Raw genomic sequence first — 10,386 nt, 5'->3', positions numbered from 1 at the left:
TGTCTCATGTGGGTCCTCACACTGAAACAGAGACATCGTCTTAGTAGTCTCAACTTCCATAGCAAAGAAAAGACTTCCCACTTTTAAAAATTATGCCATCTCTAGGCCCTTGGCAGTTGGCTTGGTGGTAGAGCGTTGGCCCTGTATGTGGATGTCCTGGGTTTGATTCCTGGTCAAGACACACAGGAGAAGTGACCATCTGCTTCTCTGCCCCTCTCTCTCACCCATCTCTCTCTCTCCCCCTCCCACAGCCATGGCTCAATTGATTCAAGTGAGTTGGCCCCGGGCATTGAAGATGGCTCCATGACCCCACCTCAGGCACTAAAAATAGCTGAGTTGCTCAGCAATGAAGCAACACCCCAGATGGGCAGAGTACTACCCAGACAGGACTTACCTGGTAGATCCCGATAGGGGTACATGCAGGAGTCTGTCTCTCTGCCTCCCCTCTTATCACTTAATTAAAAAATAAAATTATTCTATCCCTTTGTGGTAGGGGATTCGCTGCTCCTGGTGTGGCTTTGTTTATGCTGTGGAAATGCAAAAGTTTTCCTGTGGAAGGAAGGATTCGATCACAATATGACATTGAGCTGAAGTTCCCCCAAAGGACCAGCACATTGTTGGGGCCCCACAGTTCATCTTATCCTTTATGGAGAGCATGCCACCCAAATAAAATGGAAACAACTCACTGTGGGGAGACTGTGCCCTCGGAATGTAGAGGGGAGCTTAGAGCCCAAACCGTTTAGATCAAGCCTTTATGACACACAAAAATACATTTAGTTACGTAAAGTCACCACCTCTCCACAGGGTGTTTGTCACTTAGTGATAGAACATGGTGTCACATAGTGTCCAATAGGCCATATCGAAACTAAAATGACTGAAAAGCATGAATGATGAAAAAGAATTTTTAAAAATTACTTATTGGTACAAACGGCCAGTGCCTGCCAGTTTGGCTCTGTTCTTCCCGGAATCTGCTTTGTTTTGCCAAATCGGGTCTCAAGGGCAGGAGCTCACGGTGTACTGTCGTCCCTGTTCTCTGAGTAAATGCTCTTACCCTCCATCTCCCACGTCACCTCCCTCCTCCTCCTCACCTCTGCCCATCCCTGGGCCACTCAGCCTCCCCGTGCTCACGTGCTCATGACGCAGGCTCTGTGAGTGCGTCATGTAAAATAGGCACCAAGGTTTGTGCTATAATAAGCTTGTGCTTATTGCCCCACCAGTGATGTCCCCAAGTGCAACTGCCATTTTTAAAAGTGCTGTGGACATCACAGCGGGGGACCCGGAATGATGGTGTGGTGGTGTCGTGGCCGCTCGTCCCGAGGCTCCGCTGTGTTCGCACAGGCTGGTTTCTGCCCACTTTCCTTTCTATCTGTTGGTGTCAAAATCAACACAGCAGAAAAAACAATATCGAAGTATCATTCTGGAAACAGTTTTGGCTTCCAGAATCTTTTGAAAGTATCTTGGGGACCTCGGGACCAATGGGCTGCAATGTGAGGACCACTCTCCTCAATGTTACCATGTGAAAGAAATATCACATGTTTAATGGGTTGTTAGATTTTTTTTTGCAAATATTTAATTTTTTGCATCACTATAACTAAACAAAGGTAATTTCTATTTGTGTTGTTTCCTTCTTTGTCTGTATCTGGAATCAATTTTACTCCTAATAAAAATAATTGGGAGGTTTTCCTTATTTTTAATTTCCATGTGCTTCAAAATGACCTAGGTAGCATTGGGGTAATCAGATTTGTAAAATGTAATAGAATTTCCCTGTTAGACTATCCAAGCCTTTTGCTTTCTATGGGAGAGATAATTTTTTATTAACTTTATTTCTTTTAAGGCCCTTGTTTTATAAACTTTTTGACTCTGCTGTGTTCAGTTTTGTAGGATGTGAGAGGCATGTTGGCTGGGACCCTCCCTCAGCACACCCGGCCCCTCCAGCTCTGCACGGCCAGTGAGGGCAGGTCCCACCGCTGCCTCGATGGGCCAGACAATGCCAGGCCAGGGGGCTGTTGCCCAACATCTGTGGACACCGGGCTGTGTGGAGTCTTCACAGCTACCTGGCATGAAGCAGCTCCTTCAGTAACACGCGAGTTCACTGAATATTGGCTGAGTCTCTGCTCTCTGACGGACGCAGGGTTAGTGACAGGGGATGCCCATGCAGTGAGGTTCTGCACCGACCGAGGCCCCCAGAAAGGAGAGGCAGAGGACAGCGTGGACTGCTGCCCCGTGTCAGGTTCCGTGGCAGCTTCAGTCTTGTGGAAGATGCTCACATGGCCACTCGCAGAGGAGGCACTACCTCCAGCTCTGGAGGGAGGGAGAGGTCATCTGCTGATGGGACCTTGAGGCACAAGGGAGCCCGTGGGCTGGAACACTGCACTTCGTCAGGCAAATGTGTCATGTGCATCCAGCTGCTGCTCCTTTCTGCGCCTGACTCCTGTGTTCCGTGTCTCCTGGGATGTGGCTATGGGGCCAGGTCCTGCCTTGCCTCTGCAGTGATCTCTGTTGGCAATGAGGAGCATGGCCTCTCTGGAAGGCTGTGGGCCTCTCCTGCCCGGTTCGAGCCTGACGGGACCCAGTGCTTTCCTGGGAGAAATCAGGGACCAGGAGAACACTGACACTCAATAGAGCAACAGCGGCTCGTTGGGTGCCATCGACAAAGCATTTTGTTTCTTCTCCTGCTGGTGCTGGAAGGCGGGCGTGACTCTCTGTGTCTTGGGACAGGCAGGTCTTCCAAGTGACCTCTGGACGTCCACACCGCTGATTCCAGCGTCTGACCCAGGACCCACCGCCTTCCTGAGACACCAGTGAGGTGAGGGGCCCAGATCCGAGCTGCACCCTCCAAGGGCTTCCTGTCTGATGCAGACCAAGCCCTTCTCCAGCTGAAGAAGGCCATCTTTGCATTTGTACAAGCCTCTGAGAGGCCTTTTTTAGAAGATGCATTTCCCCTGATCGGGACGTGTCCTCAGCAAGTCCCATAATTAAACTCTGAAAGCCCCTCATCCTCGCGGGCATAAATACTCTAAGAGGATGCAGCTGTGTCATTCTTGGAGACTTTCAAAGAAAATACACAGATTAGAACGTGTGGAAAGATAGCTAGCCGTGTCCGGCCCTTACTCGGAGCCCACCGCCTTGCCTCTCCCCACATTGGTGGTGCTCGAACTTCCCAGGCAGGAGAGGGGACCTGCCTGTCCCAGAGACGAGATGGTCGGTCCCATCAGCCCAACCTTGAACCTAATAAGAGATAACTTTCTGTCTCTTCAGGCCACATGTCCAGGTGCTCAAGCAGCCATTGGAGATGGGAATGATCAAATAGTTACAGTAAATCAAACATGGTCTTCGTGTCCTTATGTATTTGTGAGGGTGCAACAGTAACACCTACACTATTGCTTAACTCTAGACCTTGTAGTTAGTGAACCAGAACATTTACTTTAAACAAAACAGAGGTTTTGAGAGAAGAGGATGTTGATTGGAGGGTCAGGGTCCTTGAGAACTTGTCCCATAAGAGTCTTGTAGATAAAATCTATCTGAGTTGGGGCTAATGGACTCCTGCAGGTATCCTGGGCACCTCGTTTGGTGCCCGTGGTACCTTCTCCAGGTGACAACTGTTGGGAGATGCACCTTCTCATGTTGGGTGGCTCCCTGATGGGCGCCTTCAGCTTCAAAGAAAGGGTCACATGTCTTTGCCTGTCACTCACCAGTGTTTCCGGGGGCGAGGGTGGGCCTTCTTGTATCTTGGTGGTTATGATTTTAAGTGATGTCCTTAACTTCTTACCGTTTCCACATGGGGCCTCTCCACCATGTCAGACAACATGGGACCAGTGCTGCGTTACAACACCCAATCCTGACAGTGAGTGAAGCTTTTCCTCAACATGTGGAAGCCAATGGCACGAATAGGGATGGTGCCCGGGCCCTGAGGTCAAAAGTGCCTCCTGCTGAGCCCACATGCTGTGTGGCCACCGGCTCTACTGGTCATGGGCCCAGGTGGCCAGGCCCCTCCCACTGGACACCACGCTGACATGGTTTTCCATTATAAACATGCAGAAAACTTTCATTTCTCCAAGTGCAATCCCATTGGCTGGCCGGTGAAGACTCTCTCACAGCAGTATTCTGATAAAGTAGGGTCCATTCTCCCAAATAACTTTCAAAATACTCAGGAGAGAAAGAAATAAAACAAAAGCAGCCTCAGGTGAGTTGAATGAGTTTCCTTGTCGTTGTAACCGCTCCAGTTATTTTACACAAAATCCACATTCTGCCAAACATTTTATGAAAACTCAGTTTTACAGATCTGCACATATTCTAAAGTCAAACACAATACAAGGGAGATCCTGAGAGATCCACAGAGAGTGAGGGACAACCTGTCCTCTGCGAGCTTTCTCAGGTCGATTCCCAATTAAATGCATTCCTCGTGTGTTTTGGTTCCCCAGACAGTACAGAGTCAGCAGGACCCCGGGGAGATCAGACATCCAGGGACAGTATTTGGTCTATTCTGGGAAGGAAGCAGAGGCCCCCAGCACCAACCTCCCAACCTCTCCTGTAAGAACCGGGTGCCCAGGGTGGCACTCAGAGACCCTCAGAGCTGAACCCAGGCAAGGAAGGGGGGCTCTAAGCGCCCCTTCCTTTAAGAGACAGAAGCATCTTCCATTCAACCTAAGGAATCGTAACCTTTACCAATTCCACCCACCATGTGAAAGCACCACTCCTAAATATTACGCAAATATAATATTTTCCATTTAAAAGTGACTCTTTTAAGCCTTCATCAAATGCAGAATTTGTCATTGTTCTCATGAAAGCCGACCAGAGCAGGCTTGATGCAGTGCAGACCCTCAGGTGTGCAAGGTGATTGTTTCCAGAACCACATGCCCCAGGCATCCTGGCATGGGAGAAAGATAGAGCCTGGAAAGATAGATCCAGGAAAAAGAGAGAGCCTGGCCCCAGGCCCTCCTCCGTGCACCCACTGAGCGTAGCCTCGCTGCAGCAGGGCTGTCCCATCGCGGGGCACAGGTGTGATGGGTGTGGTGTGTGTGCGGTGGGCCCCTCTCTGCTCACACACTAGAGTTGGAGAAGAAGGGTTCTCAGAGCAGCGGCTTGTCCCAGCTCTGAGTGTCTGTCCCCAATGGCATCTACTCACCTGCTCATCCTTCAGGCCCCTTTGTGGACCACCCCCCTCAGTTGACACCTCACCTCCACCTCAACACCTGGAAGATTTGGGCATTTTCCCTCTCTACCTCGAATTGTCCATGGATTGAAACGATAGTGTGTGTGGTTCTCCGTGTTCTTATCCCGGCTCTGGACTCCTCAAGGGACAGAACTGTCAGTCGACCCCTGTGGTTTGTAGCACTGTCCTGGGCACAGAAGCAGCCACTGAGAGAAAATAGCCAAACCTCCACTGAGCCCTGATGACCGACCAGGTGAAGGCTGGACATGGAGAGACCACTCTCCCTGCAAAGACTGACCTGTGGTATTACAGCTGGAGGTGCTGAGGGGATGCTACAACCCAATTCCACTTAAAACAACTAAACTGGATTCTGATTTCAGCTGCACTCAAACCCTCAGGGACCCTGCAGAAATACGGGTGGTATTCTCAACCCAGAGCTCAAAGGTGAGAGGGGGTTGTGAGCCGACATCACACTGGGCTCTCCCAGAAAGTGATGCTTTCCACCGTTGTCTTAGATAAAACAGGAGAAAACTCTGACCTGACAGCAAGGCTCAGAATTCCGGTGTTTGTGCACAGGTTGGGAACATTGATGCACTAAGTTAGATTAGCACCATGCTGCAAAATCTAACGTATGTTCATGACAGAAAATTAGAATAATAATTATTCTGGAACAGTTGTACATATTTTAGCAATTGTTAACACACATCTTCACGTGAGCCTTTTAATAGCTCATCCCGGACGTCCCACGACTAGCCAAACAGGTGCCCGTGGCCTCATCTTTTGCAGCTGAGAGACAGGCCCTCCCTGTACTCCAGCAGGCGGTGGAGGTGAGCACAGTCATGGAGGAGCCTGTCCCTGTCAGGGACGAGTATTCCATAACTCATGACACCAGATTGTGCTGGTGTCAACCGTAATAGTTAGACTAAAATCAAAAGTCAAAGCAAATAATCCAATATCTATGTACCATGCAGGTAAGCCCATTTTTTCTCTCTCTCTCTTTTTAAGCCATTTTTCAAAGATGTCAAAATAGATGAATAACCAAGTAGGGAAAACTGAGAACTATGGCCTCTGCCTCGAGTTCTGCAGAGAGTAATGCGTGTCCACGCCATGCGGGCAGACAGTCTGAGAGCAGCTACTGAGTGGGCACGGACCCCTGGTTTTGGTCTTCCTGTGAGATGCCGGCACCTTCTACCAGGGCTCATCCACCAGTATCACCACATCAGAAGCGCAGGTCGGGATGCAACAATCTCTGCCCAAGTCTTCCTTGAGCTGGAGACCTGAGGTCCCAGAAACACTGACCAGGCTTCATGCCGCCTGTCCTCTGGCCTAGCGCTGACCTCTCACAGGTGACGTGGCCTCTCGTTAGCTCCTCACGGGGCCATGCTGCTGGGGATAAATAACGTCTCAGTGTGGTCTTAGTGTATTTTTGCTTTGCCAGCTGGGCTCATCTGAATGACGTGGCCAGCTGCCTGGGCCCAGTGTGTGCAAACAATGTGTGAGCAAACAGGGTGGTCGGGACAGTGTGAAAGCTCCATTCAGAGGCTTGGCATCAGCAGATGTGGCGCTGATGACAGGGACGGAAGGGCAGTCTGGGCTCCGGGACCTGGGCGCATGATGAGTCTATGGAGCTGAGGACAATGAGCCTACACTCGGATGACTTTTGCATCTGAAGACGTTTACCCAAGTCCCTGGGGTAAAGCTGAGGAGAACCGTGACTTGTTTTTAAGAAAGAGGTAACTATGGGTCTTCCTGTTTCTAGGCAGATGCTAGGAGCATGGACGACCACAGACAACGATGGAATACTAGCAGCTTGTTGTTACCTGTTCGGCAAACGGTTTCATTTCCTATTCTGCAGACTTACGCATCTGTGATCTGTGTACAAGGGTGTGTGTCTGTACGATGTGCACACAGGGTGGGCAAGCGTAGGTTTACCATTGTGAGCACATGAAATATGGCTTATTCTTGTATTTTTAATTTATTTTTTATTGTATTTATATTATCTGTAAACCTACTCTTGCCTACCCCTGTATACTCTGTGTATGTAATGTATATGAAATTATTGGTTATCATAGAGCTGCCCTTTTTTATATTTTATTTTTAAAGAAATTTTGGATTCACAGCAAAATTGAGGGGAAGGCACAGACATGTCCCGTATATCCCCCCCCCGCCACTTGACAGACACATGCACAGCCTCCCCCACCGTCAACATGGCCCCCCAGAGAGTGCGTTTGTTACAACAGACAAACCAACATGGGCATATCATCACCACCAAAGTCCATAGTCAACATGAGGAAGGTTCACTGTGGCGTTGTACATGCTCTGGGTTGGGACAGATACAAAATGACATGAATCCACAATAAAGTATCATGTTTATTGTTTCCACTGCCCTAGAAGTCTCTGAGCACCATCTGTTCCTCCTTCCTTCACCCCCTTGTGACTGCTGATATTGACTGTCTCCACGGTTCTGCCTTTTCCAGAATGTCACAGAGCTGTTGTCACACACAGTGTAGCCTTCTTTCACTTAGTTGTGCGCCTTAAAGGTTCCTCTGTGTTGTTTCATGGGAAGATGCCTTATTCTGTTTTGTGCTCAATCACAGTCCATTGTCCATATAGACCACGGTTCCTTTAACCATTCGCCCACTGAAGGACATCTCGATGACTTCCAAGTATTGGCAATTATGAGTAAAGCTGCTATAGAGATCCGTGTGCAGATTTTTGTGTGGACATAAGGTTTCAACTCCTTTGGGTAAATGCCAAGAGGCATGACTGCCGAGACGGACGGTAAGAGGGTGTGTAGTTTCATAGGAACCCCCAACTGTCTTCCACAGCGGCTGTGCCACGTTGCGTTCCCACGGGCAGCGTCTGAGGTCTCTGTTGCGCCATATCCCCATCATCACTTGGACTTGGTGGTGTCAGGATTTCCCTGCTCTTATTGGCATGCAGTGGTGACTCACTGGTGTTTTTTTTCTTTTATGATTTACTTTTTAAATTTTATTTTTAAATTACAATTGATGTATCATATATTAGTTTCAGGTAGATGACATAGCAATTAGATGTTCATATGCCTTACAGAGGACCCCCTTGCTGGTAAGTCTAGTAGTGCTCACCAGGCACCAATAGTTATTATAATATTATTGATTCTATTTCTTATGCTATACTCATTGCTGTTTTAATAGCATATTTAAACATAGTAGTATTAAGAAAAACAGGAACATTACTTTCTACTAAATTAATACAGCATTCATTGCATTAAAATAATTTAAACTCCCTGAGACTTGGTTCATCAGTTGAAACAGAGTCTAATGATAATGCCTAACTCATGGGGTTTTCTAAAGATACAATGTAGAGAGCTGGGTAAACTGCAAACTGCTATGTAAGTATTAGTGGTTACTATTTATACTGGAAGTTCTGGTTACAAGATGGAGTAAAAATATAACTAGAATAAGGACCTAGGGATGCAAATTTGAATACATGGGTGAGGTTGACACCCCAATAGGATACCCACACTATGTCAATATGTTCATTAACATATTCATAAACAAATATTGAACACTTACTGCACACTGGGAGCATTCTGGGCTCTGGAATTAAAATCACAAATCTCTGCAAGCGTCTGAGCTTCTTTGATCAGACACCAGCATCTGTGATCGAAGCCGCCCTTTAGAACTCCTATTGATTGACAACTTGGATGTGTTGTCTTTCCTCTAGGCCACTGTCTGCTGAAAGTGCTTCAGGAGGGCCACATGCTGCTGGCTCCAGTGACTCAGTGGAACCAGACATCAGACTGCGCACGTGGCCAGGGTGACTCAGGGGCATGTGCCAAGCTCCCTGGGCTCAGGGTGACGGATGTGGTCACCCCGCATCACATAAATGATCCCATTTCTTCCTCCCTGTCGGCTCGGTCAGTCACAGTGCAAGTGCATCTATTTATTTCCCAGAAAACAAGCTGAGTTAATATATATTTTTTAAACTTTGCCATTTCTTCTTAAAGCGACAGCGCATGGACCTCACCTTCCTTTCTGCAACTTCCATTCACTCAGCTGTGAAGTTACCACACGCTGTAGTGACAAAACCTCCTCCCAGCATACTTTCAAGTATAAGGAAATCTATTTTTTGAATAGATGTTGGATGAATGCACGCCTTCCCTGGAGCGTGTGACCCTGCCCCCCATGGGGACTCAAAAGGGATGGGCAGGCACGTCATCTCCCTTGGTCTAAGCAGGTTGTTGTAAACTTGCTTGTTACTGATGGGACCTGCACATGTGACCGAAGCTTGTGTTGGGCCGAGTCGATGGGGTTGTCTCTGGCTCTGAGCATTTATTTTCAGGCCCACCTGTCTCACCCACAACTGATCCTACAGGCTCAGTCCAGAGTAGAGCGACATGACTCCCGTTCTCAGTACCACAACCAGAATGCTCTTGTCTCAGTACCACAACCAGAATGTTCTTGTTAATCCCAAGTTTCCCTCTGCCAAGCACTCACCTGGTTTGGTGATTTTTCCCATCGGAACATCCAAATGCAAACAGTCACAGCAAGCTGTCCACCTGCAGGTCTGTTACCCTTCACAGTGGGGGACCCACCGCATCTGCAGCCTGTGGCCTCGCGCCTCATGACACAGCACCACCTGGGGCTGTGGCCAGGGGGCTGACTTCTGTGAGCTCCCTGGCTGGAAGGAGGCCTTTCTGAAATGTGACCGTGATACCGTCTCCAGGGTGGCCGTGAGCACCCACCTCGCAGGGACTCCAGTACCCTCCCTGAATGGCACAGTATAAGAGAGGCTGAAGCTACATGTGACCCATGCTGAGCTGCTGGGCAAGCAAGCCCTGCGTCCAAGGAGAACATGCTCCAGTTCTTGAGCTTGCACTTCCGGTGCAGAGTCAGGGAGCACTCCACGAGGCCTTGGTGAACATGAGCAACAGTGTCTAAGTTTCAGGTGACCTGAAAGTGACCCATGTTCTCTCTCCCATTCATGAGCGTGAGATGTTGTTCACATGGCTTCAGATGCTGTGCAAGGAATGGAATCAGCACAGGAAATGGAACTCAATGCAGGGATTTGCAGGATGGATCACTGGGTATTTTTAAAAGGCTGGTTCGGAGGTCCTGCCCCTCTCTATACCCACTTTGCTTAAGCGTGTCCTCTAATTTTGAGGAAGAACCGATGGGAGGAGACAGTGCTCTGACTGGCAGCTGCCCAGGTCCCAGGCTCAGCACTGCTGCTTGCGCTGCAACTGCCTC

This window comes from Saccopteryx bilineata, chromosome 6, assembly GCF_036850765.1.
Source record: "Saccopteryx bilineata isolate mSacBil1 chromosome 6, mSacBil1_pri_phased_curated, whole genome shotgun sequence".
Taxonomy (NCBI): domain Eukaryota; kingdom Metazoa; phylum Chordata; class Mammalia; order Chiroptera; family Emballonuridae; genus Saccopteryx; species Saccopteryx bilineata.
This window is presented reverse-complemented; position numbering follows the sequence as displayed.